This window comes from Taudactylus pleione, unplaced genomic scaffold (assembly GCF_031769625.1).
Source record: "Taudactylus pleione unplaced genomic scaffold, aTauple2 ptg000296l, whole genome shotgun sequence".
NCBI classification, from domain to species: Eukaryota; Metazoa; Chordata; class Amphibia; order Anura; family Myobatrachidae; genus Taudactylus; species Taudactylus pleione.
Genome location: NW_028284698.1, coordinates 17,108,638 through 17,122,432, shown reverse-complemented (window position 1 = coordinate 17,122,432; position 13,795 = coordinate 17,108,638).

Genomic DNA, 13,795 nt, shown 5'->3' with positions numbered 1-13,795 from the left:
GGTGGCTTGCACTGGGGTCCGCTGTGGTGCAGGGGCCCATAGCCACCACTGCACCCACCGCTAGTATCCCCACAAGTGTAGTGGAGACCGCAGTGGGAGCAGTCAGCACTACACAGTAACAAACACACAGCCATCAGACATAATCTTATTGGCTGCTGCGTCCATGGATGGAGCCGGCTGGAGCTCACTCATGAGCTCCGCCTTCCAGCTCCCCCCACTGCAGGTGATGGGAGAGACGTCATGTAAGCTGTGTTTTTTTGTTTTTATGTACATGTGTGTGTAAGGGGTCATGGGAACTGGCACAGCATAGGGGGCGCTACTGGGGGCACTGTATAGGGAGGACTACTACTGGGGACACTGCAAAGGGGTACTACTACTGGGGGCACTGCATAGGAGGGACTACTACTGGGGGCAATGCATAGGAGGGATTACTACTGGGGGCAATGCATAGTGGGGACTTCTACTGGGGGCACTGCATAGGAGGGACCACTTCTGGGGGCACTGTATCAGGGGCACTACTTGGGGCACTGCATAGGAGGACCACTACTGGGGGCACTGCATAGGAGGCCCCAAAGCATATTCTTGCACCTGGGCCCACCACTCTCTAGTTCTGCCACTGGGAAGAGCACCCTTGGACAAGGCAGTAGCCCCTTGATGAACAACACAGCACCCCTTTATGGACAACAAAGCACCCCTGCAGAGTGCAGATGAGCCACCTGCAGAGTCACAAATACGTGGATGATAAATGGCGGTCTGGCCGGCAGTGTCACCGAACATTAATAGCGTAGCTAGCACACACAAAAAAAATGGAAAAAAAAAAATATTTTTTTTTTGTGGAATGATAATTATTAATTTTAACTTTTATTTATTTTACACTGGGGAAGAGCACCCCTGGATTGACAGAGCACCCCTGGACTACACAGCACCCCTTTATGAACAGCAGCCCTAGCCCCTTGATTGACAGGACAACAGTGACACAGCAGCACCCCCCACTTTATGTACTGCAGCCCCAGCCCGACAACACTGCAGCCTTGACCAACAGAGAAGAACAGAGCACATCTGATCTGTACACTCTCCACAGCTGGAGTGAAAATGGCGCTGATCACCAGCGCCAGTTCAGTAAAGGTGTTGCAAGCATGCTAACTACAGATCCTGATCTCCTTGTACGTCTGTATGAATGAGCACATACACAGATACTACAATTGGCGACGAGGATGGGACACTTCAACTGCCTTCTCACATCCGTAATACCCATACTTGCCAACTCTCCCTGATTGTCAGGGAGAATTCCTGAAATAGTAGCAATCTCCCTGACTCCCTGAACAGTCTCACGATCACCCTGATTGCACCTTAAGGAGCCTATCCATTAGCAGATAAATTTGAACGATGAACGATTTATCGTTCAGTTGTTCAATTTATCTGCTAATGGATAGGCTCTGAACGATAAAAATGCGCACTCCAGCGGCCGACAAATTGGGTCTTTTGTCTCTCCAACATGATGGTCAATTATCGTTTATCACTGACAGATAGTAGAAATATCTGTCGCGGTAAACGACGAATGACGAACAATTTTATTAATGAAAATGAATAGAAACATTAAAAAAAATCCACTCCCAGAATGATGTCATGCAATATCGTTCATCGATCGTCGTTTGCAAAAATCTGTCATGTACATGACAGATACCTGTCACCGCAGCCCCAGGTATTTTCTAGGGATAAATCTTTTGTCTTTCATCTTACAGAAAGATCTACTAATGGATAAGCCCCTTTACTCCCATTATGTAGCTGTTATATACTTGGAAAAAAAAATTCTGAGATATATACATTTAAATGGTATAATCAGTGCATTCCCTGCATTGGATATAAGGCACAATGATCCCTATGGCTACATACATTTTCATATAAGGTTTCTATTGGTCACTTATATGGAACCCCTTGTAAAACACAATACATGAGCGAGCCCTGAAAATTATCAGTGTGTTTTCATCAACAAGTAGATCTTACTAACTGCTTTGGGGGTCATTTACACGTGGGTGTAAGACAATTTTATGGCACACCTCTCAGATGTAGCAGTACACGCCCACTTTACCACCGCGCTCATAGGTGCTGCTATCACAATCTCCCTGAACTGCTTTTTCAAAAGTAGGCAAGTATGGTAATACCTTGCAGTCCTGCGTAAACATCTGTAACAATGGAGAACATCGGACCCTCACTCACAATTACAGCAGTTCTGACCTGTCTCAGAATTTGTAAGTCTCATCGCACGCAATGAGTACTCAAGTTGCGTAGGCAATCGCAGTGACTAATTTATGCACACCCATGCAACGGCGTTCAAACAGACAGGCACGCCTGTAGCGAGGAAGCCGATTTTGTGTCTGCATGGGCATAACTGCACCTGATGGTGTCAGCTTAAACTTTCCCTTGTGTATGTCTATGTAATGTTATTCATGTGTGAGGAATGACAAGCTTTTGAACATAGGTTGAAAGAGAGGTTATAGGAAGTTTGTTTCCCTGCCAGCCATAAATGTCCAAATCATATATATGGCACAAAAGAAAGATGTCCCTGGAAATGACTAGACATCTGACCAGGCTCTGCTAAAATAGGTTAAGAGTTTTGTGCACTGTTCCTGAACTGAGATCAAAGCAGGATTGCTTATACCAGAGACACACAGTCTTCAAAGGTGTGGATTCCCTCACCTAAGTCCAGGGGTATGTTTATTGACATAAGTCTTTGAGCTCAACTTCTAACAGAACTGAAGGTATAATAAAAATAACCCCTGCCCAAATGACAGGGAGTCTCTGGAGCCCCAGCTAGAAAGACAATACACTCTGAGCTGTAAAGGGTTAAAATCACCCCAGGGAGAAGGGTGAGGTGGGGATGCTGGAAAGCAGGCATAAAAATATAACACACTGGTAGTTCAGTGTTCATTCTGAGAGGGGCTATCATAAGGTACAGATGATCTGAAGTTCGCTATTGGTATTGCTTCATCCCCGGACCACGTAAGTCAACGGTGTGGTTCGTTTCTCCAAATTTGTTATTTTCTTTTATTTCTTGGAATTTGCAAGTAATTGTGTGAACCCTTTTATTTTAATATTATTATAATCTTGTAACTTTTGTAACTAAGCTTTGAAGATATTCTTGAATTAAAACATTAATTCTAGTTCTGGAACTGTGTTTTTATGACCCAAGGCCTCATATGGCTCATGTTACCTATTTTTTGTGCATAATTGTGTAGCAGGTAAGAGCAAAGGCTTACCCTGTATTTAATACTAAAGTTCCCCTTTGCTGGTGGCAGTTACCTGGTATATTTAACCACACGGGCTGAGGTAACCTGTAAAAGTCACGAGCGGCGATTTTCAGATTGACGTACCTGGAGGATCGGCCGGCAGGTCTGTGAAACCCGTTTCTGCAACCACTCCCCCGTCACCACCACCAAATGCTTACGGCTTGTCACTCATTGTGCAATATATTCCACAGTGCATCTGTAATCGCAGTGCAATCGCCAAGCATGCGCAGTGCAGTGCAGATGCATGAATAGTACGCAACAATCGGGCCAAACTAAGGCCCTCATTCAGAGCCATTCGTTAACAGCAGTACGCTTGTTGCGTTCCGATGTTGACTAACCGCGCATGCGTCGGTGTTACACTGCGCATGTGCGTACGGCAGATTTCGAGCTTATTTTGTCTCGTTCGTCAAATAGCGTACAGGAAGTGACATGTCAAATGTGATTGACAGAACAGGGCGTTTTTGGGTGTTGACGGGGGAGGAGATGGAAAAACGCAGGCGTGGCGAGGCGTTTTTGGGGCGTACATACATTAACAAATGCGAACGTCAAATGTGTTTGTACAAACTCATACGTCACTGGATGATCCTCTTTCAAAATGCTCGCACAGCTTATGGGCTGGATAACTCGACCACAGTGGCGATGGCCTTCTCCTCCGTCCCGGCACTCCACGATGTAGCATCGATTAATCACGGCTTGTCAGAAAATCAATTAGTGTTGGATTGAAAACTGGCTTGGTATGTGTTTGGAAAGCAGTTTTTTTGGATAGCACAAAACCGAACGCAGGTGGAAATCATAGCTGCTAATGTCTGGATTACACAATCAATTAGCGTACATTTGTGGGGTTGTATTTTGGCCGCAATGTGTTCTTTTTGGACTATTGTAACAATAATGTCATCATGTTTAGGTTTGGTGCCTCATTTTGTGTTTGCAAGGTGATTTTTCCTCCTTAGGTAATGTTTTAAACGTTCCTTAACGAGCCCTTTTTTCCAATGTGTAATTTTTTAGGTTGAACGTTGTTGGCTTGTGGGCCCGGATTAAATGTAACCCATTTTTACAATAATGTCAGAATACAAAGTCGTACATTTGATGTAAATTTATTGGTATCCCCCAAAAAATTAATGCACATATTTAACACAAACATTTTTGGGCAGTGTTCATTCCACAATATTTATTAATTGTGCAAACAATAAATTGTTGTTAAACGTAAATGCAAAAATTAAAAATAATTCACAAGAAAGGAGAGGGAAGTTTTGGCCAGAAAGGAATATGAGGCAAGCACAGAAGGAGTGTGGGAAAAGTAGCCAATGCTGTCACCGTTTTTTCGGCCGTTTGGCTGGGGGAGGGAGGGCGCCAGACCGGGTCCAGGATGTCATCAGGCTGGCCTGTCCAGAGGCAGATGTTGTGGCCTCTGGACTAGGCACAGGGCTAGGCACATTTGGAGGATTGGCTGATGTTGGGCCAGAGGTGGAGGATCCTGATGTTCCGGCAGGAAGGGAGGTCGGCTCCACCATGTGCTGGTGAACGAGCTGCTCCAGGGCATTGGCGATGAGGATGTTGGCCCTGGTATTTTCCACCAGGGCCTGACCAATGGTCACATTGGCCGCAGCATTTTGCTCCAGGGCCTCAGCCACCTGTACCAGACTGGCATCCATCCCCTGCAGAATCTCTGTATGGAAATCCGATTTAAAATTGAGTTCTGTGAGGAGGGACACTGCCTGCGAGGGGGATTGCCCAGGACTGGCTTCTGCAGGGTCCTCAGCCGGATGTACTGATTCATCCCCTGCAGAGCCTGCAGAAATTCTGCGGCCAAGGCTCCCCTCTGGAGCAGACTCATCCGCCTGTGTCTCTGTTGGAAAAATGAGAAAAGACTCACATTAGAATCTACATATTGGCACAATAACATTTCAGAGTTGGTGACATCACAATATTTACCTGGGACAACATGAGGAGCCGCAAAGTCTGGCATGTCCGTATCCATGTTGGACACGCCAAACACCTCCACAGCCTGCACACACCCCTGTGCCAGCTCTTCTAAATCAGTCAACTCCAATGACACGGGGTGAGACCTCCACCTGTCCCCCTTGCATGCCTAGCCCTGTCCGCCATTTTTTGTTTCAGGCGATATTTGAAGTCTTGCCATCTGTGGGTGAAAAAGGAACCATTATTTTTTATTTTATTTTGGTTTTGGTTTTAGGGTGGTCAAGTGTTTACTTACCGCCGTTTGACATCCCGGGCTAGACGGACATAATCACCCACCCTATTGACCTCAACGGCTACCTCTTCCCACATTCTCCACTTCTGGCTTGAACTCATGTTCCTGTCTGCCTGTGGCAGGATGTCCACACACTTCTGAATCAAAACCTCCATCTCCTTTCTTGTGAATTGTGGCTGCCTTTTCTTTTTGGCAGCTTTACCCGTAATACTGGGCCCAGCAGCCTCTTCCATGTCATCCTCCTCACCTATTTGTGTAAATTTGGAGAATTCTCAACTTCACAACTTGCACAATATTATGTTTCTAATTAATCATTGAGTCAAAATGCATGAAATACTTACCGCCAGACTGTTGTCCATTGTTTCCCTGGTCTGTAGCCATGTCTGAGCTCCAAACAAGAAATACACCAGAATTTTGTTTTTGTCTCGTGACGTATTTATACATGCGTCCTTATTTTGCGGCCGCATCATTGATTGTGCGTTCCTATGATCCCTCCTTAATTTGTGCGGGAAACGAAACACTATTTATGACTTGGGGCGTCTCGATTCGAGGTGGCGTTTTTTGAATGTTGGAGGTTACGTTGGTTGGAGTTGATTGTTGGCTGGTGTTTGCGTTTTTGGAAGTAGTTTTTTTGGATATATTCGTTTTTTGATTTCCGTTCGTTTTTTTTCAGTTGTAATTTTTTTGTTCATTTCCAGTTTTGGTAAGTTTTGGGAAGTCTAACTTTGGGTCAATTTGTCTCTCATTCTGGTTATGAATTTTCTAATTTTTTTTTTCCGTCATTTCATCTCTCTTAGGTTTTATTTTGGCTCTGCCCCAAAGACCTTTTGATTCGGATTCTTATATATTATCTCTTGGTAAGTTCATTTGTTAAATTGTTTTGGAAATGTTCTTGTTTGTCTTTACGCAACTTTGGTTGGCCTTACACATCTAACCTTTGTTTTTCCAAATCCGAAATCTGTGTTTATTTTTTGTTTATTTACGCTGCGTTTTTGTAACTTGTCTTTGCGAACTAATTAGCGCATTTTTATGACTTTCAATTGTGACTTGTCTTTGCGAACTAATTAGCGCATTTTTAAGACTTTCAATTGTAACTTGTCTTTGCGAACTAATTAGCGCATTTTTATGACTTTCAATTGTGACTTGTCTTTGCGAACTAATTAGCGCATTTTTATGACTTTCAATTGTGACTTGTCTTTGCGAACTAATTAGCGCTTTGTGAAATGCTTATTCATCCTGTAAAATTGTTTGTGTTTTCTCTGGAGCATTTGTTGCTTACATTTGGCCGCAATTTGGCGTAGTGTGCGCAATGTCATTTTGCTCTTTGCCCAAATGTGTGTTTCTCCCCTTTTATGTTTGGTCTTGCTAAAAATTTGGATTCAGAAATGGCCAGCATAAAATGATGTATATTTATGTTGTGATTAATTCCAGTTTGCACATATCATGACAATACCCCGGCATGTAAGCATCAATGGATGGTATCTTCAAGCTAAGTGAAATTTTTAATTTTTGGGGGGGTTAAAAAGCCTGACATTCAAATCTTGCCATTTCAGGTTGATCTGGGTCGGATTGTTCTGGCCATGCTCCCGGAAGCCGACCAACCTCAATCTCGTCCCAGGCATAGGCATCGTAGGCGTGCAAGGCCCCAGATATTTCGAACACGTGTCACCCTTTTTGGAATGCCCGATGATGAGGTTTTAAGATGCTACTGTCTTCCTCCAAAAATCATCATAGACACTCTCTCATTAATAGAGAGTGATCTTGAGCGGCAAATTGACAGTCCTACAGCAATACCACCACTTATGCAATTTATGGCGGTGTTACATTTCTGTGCCTCAGGATCGTTTCAAACAACGGTGGGAATAGTGGTGGGCATATCACAATCCTCCTTTTCCCGGATCCTGAGGGCAGTGATGGAGGCCCTTTTCAAGCACCTCCATCATTTTATTCAAATGCCTTTGGATATGACTGCCCTTAGTGTGGCCAAGGCCAATTTTTACCAAATAGCTGGCTTCCCACACATCATAGGGGTTGTGGATGGTACTCACATACCACTTCAGCCTCCAGCACGGCTGGAGGCAATATTTAGAAACCAGAAACACTATCACTCCCTCAATGTAATGGTGGTATGTGATGCCTCCCTCCAGATCCTGTCCCTGAATGCAAAATTACCAGGAAGTGTACATGACTCCTTCGTCATCCGGCAATCAGGGATATGGCACAAATTAACCAACCTACAAGCTGGTGATGCATGGCTTCTGGGTAAGTGGAGACCTTTAGTACATAACAATGTTAAGCTTCATACAGAGTGATCCTGATGTTGTCTATTCTTTTTCACAGGAGACAGTGGCTACCCTTGCACGCCATGGCTGCTCACTCCTTATTTGGCTCCCACACCAGGGCCACAAAGTGAGTATAATTCCGCACTTACAGCCACCAGGCAAGTGGTGGAACACTGTATCAGTCTTTTAAAAGGCCGATTCAGATGCCTCCACCGCTCTGGTGGCGAGCTCATGTATTTGTCGGATATGGTTTCAAAAATTGTGGTCCTGTGTGGGATATTTCACAACATCGCCATAAGGAGTGGTGTCCCAATGCAGTCAGAGGATGCCTTACCTGAGGATGGCCCCCCCGAGGTTGGTCGGAGGTCAGTATGTGGGGGGGCCATACGCGATGATGTGGTGGCCAGATTTTTTAGGTCATTATTGACAAAACAACAGTGTTTATACGTAATGTGGTAGGGTTTGTTTGAGAACATCTAATTATTTATTTTTATTTTCTCCATCTTCTGTTTTTTCACATAATCTTTGGCACTCCAACGATGACTACTTCCTGCTACCCTTAAAAAACCTGTATGTGGACATTTTGGGGATATATTATGGAACCCATATTGCAACGCCATATTTGTGGAATCATGTTGGCATGGTCCTTCGTCAACCAGTTCTTGATTTGTTGTTTTTTTATTTGGTTTTGTTGGTATGTGTTGTATTTGTGATTATCACTGTGTGTTTTGTTTGTGAGTGACCACTTTGATTTTTCAGTTATGTTGTGAATAAATATTTTGAGAGTGAAATTTTTGAGCTTTTTTTGAACGTTACAAGCAAGTGTAACCAGGTTCACACACGTAACATTTGACTAAGGGGTAATCCAGTACTGACGCCAGTTTAGCAAAAATTTAATATGTTTTCAGGGTCCAAACCAACACCCAAAGGAATCCTGTACAATCATTTGGCTTCGTAATATTGGCCTAAGCAGCTTGCACCCCAACTAGGAACCTGTAAAATGTAATAATATCTAATTGTGACTACACCAAAAAAGGGAAATGAGATTGTTACTGTTAGGTGTTTCTTGTGGCTGTTTTACATAAAAATACAACACACAATCTTAGTGTCAAAAATTGGTTAAACCTTCTATCGGATGAGGTGTTGTCATGTGTGCAAACCACTTATCATACTAACATAAAATAAAGACACTGAGACGTGGATTTGGCAGACAACTTGATGGCGATTTATTGGAGAAATTAATATTATTTATTAATTCTTAAATTAATTAAGGATGTATGGTGGCAAAGAAAGGACGGCCAGAAATCAGCCAGATCTGCTATGCCCACACACAAACAACAAAAGACATAGCAGGCGTAGATCGCCCAGAGTGCATACACATAACCATGTAAACCATGTCAAACACAAAAGGTAACGCTCACCCTCTAACTTGACTACCCACCCGTTTAGGTGATGATACTGCCCCCCGTTAGGTTGGTACAGCCAACTACCAGTCAACGAAGGGAACGCCCTTAACTCATAATTGCACCTGGACTGGTGAACTGCCGTTCTTTCCGCCACTACATAATTAACTACAACAACCTGCCAATAAATGCAAAGGGAAGGGAGGGTGGGCAATCTGGAACCAAGAGGCTTTGGCCCTCACTTCTAGCCCCTTATATAATGTCTCTATTGAAAACCCGCCCCTGCTAACGATAGGCTAACTCTAAACAGTAATTTGCATACATGCCGGCCCCCATCCTAGAGGTTTAACACACCTCTTTTCTTATGCAATCTTTCGGTTTCACAATCCTTGCAGGAACAGTCTACTTATGTCAGGGTAAACAATCTCGGATTTTGAAAAAATGAATGAGCCAGAACGTTACTTAGAAAATAACACTTTATTTATAAATGGGCAAAAAAAAAAAAAAACTAGTCCCTAAGGAGGACCGACATATGGTCAAGGACCACCAGCAGACCGATGATATTGTGGCGCATCCGGCCCACACAGGCGGCTAATTCGGCCCGACGCCTCTGTTCCTCTGTGGGTGAGAAAAGTGTGGGGATTAATACAACAATAATGAAACCACATTAAAAAACAAGGCAAAACCAAAACCCAAAAAAAATAAAATAAAAAAAAAAACAGATTTACACCATTAAAACACATCAACCAAAAATGGTGTATGCCAAAAATACAAGGCCAATGTACAAATTCCGACAGGTGTGATATGTGTATGTTGAAATCAGCAGTAACAGGTAAAGGCAATCTGCAAAATCCCCAAAAGTCTAGCAAAAAACCCCAAAAAAAGGAACGACACATGATTACATACAAACAGTTTGTGTCGAAAAAAAAACCCAAAGAAAAACATACCGGAAGATAAAACGGCAGCTTCGGAAGGCCCTCCCTCGTCCTCCTCGGAGGTGCCTCCATTCCCCAACGATCGGGGCAGGGTAATTACCGATTCCAGGGAGGGGGTAATTCGAACAGGGGTTGTTGGAGGAGAGGGGGAATTGGGACGGAGGGGAAGGAGCCCCGAAATTTCAGCCAGAGGGTCTTGGAAGGCTGGGGAGGAGTGGGGAATAGGGGAATTTGTGGTTGTGGAGTGTTGGCTGGGGGTTGGGGAGAGTGGCCGTGAGCGCCGTCTGGGCTGACGATGACGGCGTAGTCTTCGCTGGGCCCCTAAAAGATGTGAAACAAATTGTGGTTAGTTTCAACACAAATCCGCGAAAAACACCATTTTCTAATCCCCCCCCCAAAAAAAAGTGCCATGCAGATATGAGTACAATGAATAAATATGAACTACATGGAAAACATGGCCATGCAGATATGAGTACAATGAATAAATATGAACTACATGGAAAACATGCCCATGCAGATATGAGTACAATGAATAAATATGAACTACATGGAAAAATGGCCATGCAGATATGAGTACAATGAATAAATATGAACTACATGGAAAACATGCCCATGCAGATATGAGTACAATGAATAAATATGAACTACATGGAAAACATGGCCATGCAGATATGAGTACAATGAATAAATATGAACTACATGGAAAACATGGCCATGCAGATATGAGTACAATGAATAAATATGAAATCACGGGAAAACATGCACACGCAGTTAGGGCCACAAAGACAAACATGAAAACCACAGTCCATAAAACTTACTTTCGGCGATCTGCATGCGAAAGCATGCCAGCAAGCGGGGCCTCCGCCGTTGCAGGTCCAACCACCTGTGCTCCAGCTGCCCGATCTGGCGGCGTGAGCCGAAGGAGCGCAGGCGGGCCCGTACCTCCGCATATGCGGAACGCTTTTCGCGGTTGGTGATGGGTGGAGGCTGGCTGGTGATCCGCCTATCCATGACCTCCGTTAGCACCATCAGCTCGCGCCTGGTGAATGCGGAGGCTCTCATGATGGCAATGGTGTATTTGTTAAAAATCATTTTTAATAAAGTGCCCAAAAAATTTTTGATTGGCTAATGTATTTGGGTAATTGACAGGACCAATTCTATTGGTTAGTGTATGAGTCATGTGTTCGACAGGGCCAGAAATCTCTTGAGACTTATGATAGGCTTGATGCAGTGACATGCGTAAGCAAATTTAAATATAGAAATGAACTCCGGGAAATATGCGGGTAGAAAAACAAATAGAACAATTATTTAATTGGGGCTAACATGTATTTTGACAATTAAAAGCGAATGTTTAAGCCGTACGTATTCTGCGGGTAAACACAAACACGGACATGAATAAAGTTTATTGCATTGTGTTAAAAAAAAAAAAAAAACAATTAAGCAAATTGATATATTGATTGCCATGATACGATTTAGGGAGGTAGGCAGAATAAACGAGCAGTTAATCGAAATCTGACAGTCCAACTTCCGGGTAGTACTTGTGCGTGCGTTCCCTTCAAGCCACTTCGGGGATGTGCGCTCGCTATTTGGCACGCTCGTTAGTTAGAGGAGGGGTAGCTTGAGTTTGGGGAGGATGTTTGGCTGCGAGCGAAAATACGAGCGAGTGCTTGAATTTAAATATTTTTTTACGTACACCGAACTTACGAACGGCCACTTGTGTCCGGGTCTGAATGAGGGCCTAAATACGCAGTTGCAATTGCGATCCATGCTGAATGAGGCCCTGTGTCCATTAATAGTACTAAAAGTGAAAAAGATTTGACAGCATCACTCTGGAATATATTTTGTACATTGATTAGAAATGATTGTTTTGATAAACTAAGCTTTTATTACAGAAAACTGTAATACAAACATCTATTTTCTTATCATACCTATCCACAGAAAGTTAACCTACATACTGACATGAGGATGAGAAGAATTTCCATTTTAATATGAATTCTTTCTCGGAAACATGAATTTGAATTGTTTGTCACTTTTCCCTTTACTGTAAAAATGTGAAGAGGCTGCATGCGAATCAATCAAAATAAATAATTTACATTCAATATCCCTCTGCCACTATCAATAAGAGTTGTGAAAATTATGTGGTACAGGGGTAATTGAATTTTGCTGACAGCAGAACAGTTTTTGATGACATTTTATGAAAGTTACAAACTGAATTTAGAAGACAATAGTAGAAGGAACTTGGGTAAAATTAGGTTTTTATCTAAAAAGATAGACATTACTGTACCTTTACTGTAAGATAAGTGTATATTATATTACATTAAATAATCCTTCTTTGTGCATTATTTATTATTAACTGTATTCTCAAAGTGAACTTTTGCTCAAAGACTACAACAAATTTTCCAACTTAAATAAGACCTAAGAATAGTAGAAGCTGTTTATCCAGTTCCGCACAGCAAGTTGCAATCCGTGAATCATACTTTCATAATTACAATAGAGATGAGCAGTTCCGTTTTACACTGTTCTTTTCGCCAAATCAGGGCAAGTTCGTATTTTCATCTTATTGACTATCCAAAATACGTGAGACCCATATACCAATAATATACAGTTCTTAGATTCAAATGTAACCAAGCCAAAATCAAACCACTCATTTCTAAATTGCATGGCTTTATCATGCTAGTCAAAGTACAGTATGTAACTTTCTCGAACTAAAGAAACTGATCCATGGGTATTTAACATGGTTGTTTGTATACACCACTGGGAAATGTCATGCAAATTAAAATTTGTGGGTGAACAGGGCTTAAACGTAATGGCCATTCTGCTTTGTATTTGTATCACATAATCCTGACCCCAATAAAGCTATATTCCATGACTAGTGGGGATGTAGTTGGGATGCCGGCAGTCACAATCCTGGTGCTGGAATCTCTACAGCAGTTGGGATCCCGGCTCTACAATCTCGACCTCCGACATCCCAATTGTAAATATTAGGCTTGGGGTTAGGGTTAGGGTAGGGGTTAGGTGTTAGGGTTCGGCACAAGAGGGAGAGTTAGGGCTAGGCTGCAGGGAGGGAGGGTTAAGATTAGACTGCAGGGAAAGGTTAGGGTTAGGGATGCTGCTGTCTGTATTTTGACCACTGGCATCCCGACTGCCGGGGTCCTGTACACAAACCGAATAGTAATATTGTAGGATAACGATAGTCCCTTTAATCTTATTTGGGGTGCGGATGAGGTTGGACTGGGAATAAGAAAAGACAAATTCTGACAACACACTGTACAAAATTTTGCAGACAAATGCAGAATAAGGTCAGTATTTGGCAAAACAATTTTGAAAATTTTCACCCATCTCTTGGCATTTGTAACGATAAATTGACTCATCTTGTTCATAAATCTGTCTAATGCTTCTACTTATCTGCACTGGGGTTCATTGCAACTCATACTGTGTTCTACTCAATGTTTTTCCTGGCCCTGTTCATACAACAAGGCAATCTCTAACAGTCTAGTCCCACAGTGCTGTAGTGCGGGCACTGCTCACTTTGATTAGAGCACACCCCATATTCTAGCTCCCACATATTTTAGCAGCCAGCAAAACTCTTGTGCACAGCCGCGGCTTCAAATCATTATTTTTAGCCAAAATTAACTGTGGGGTGGCTATGAATATCAACTAGGTTTTTTCAATGCTG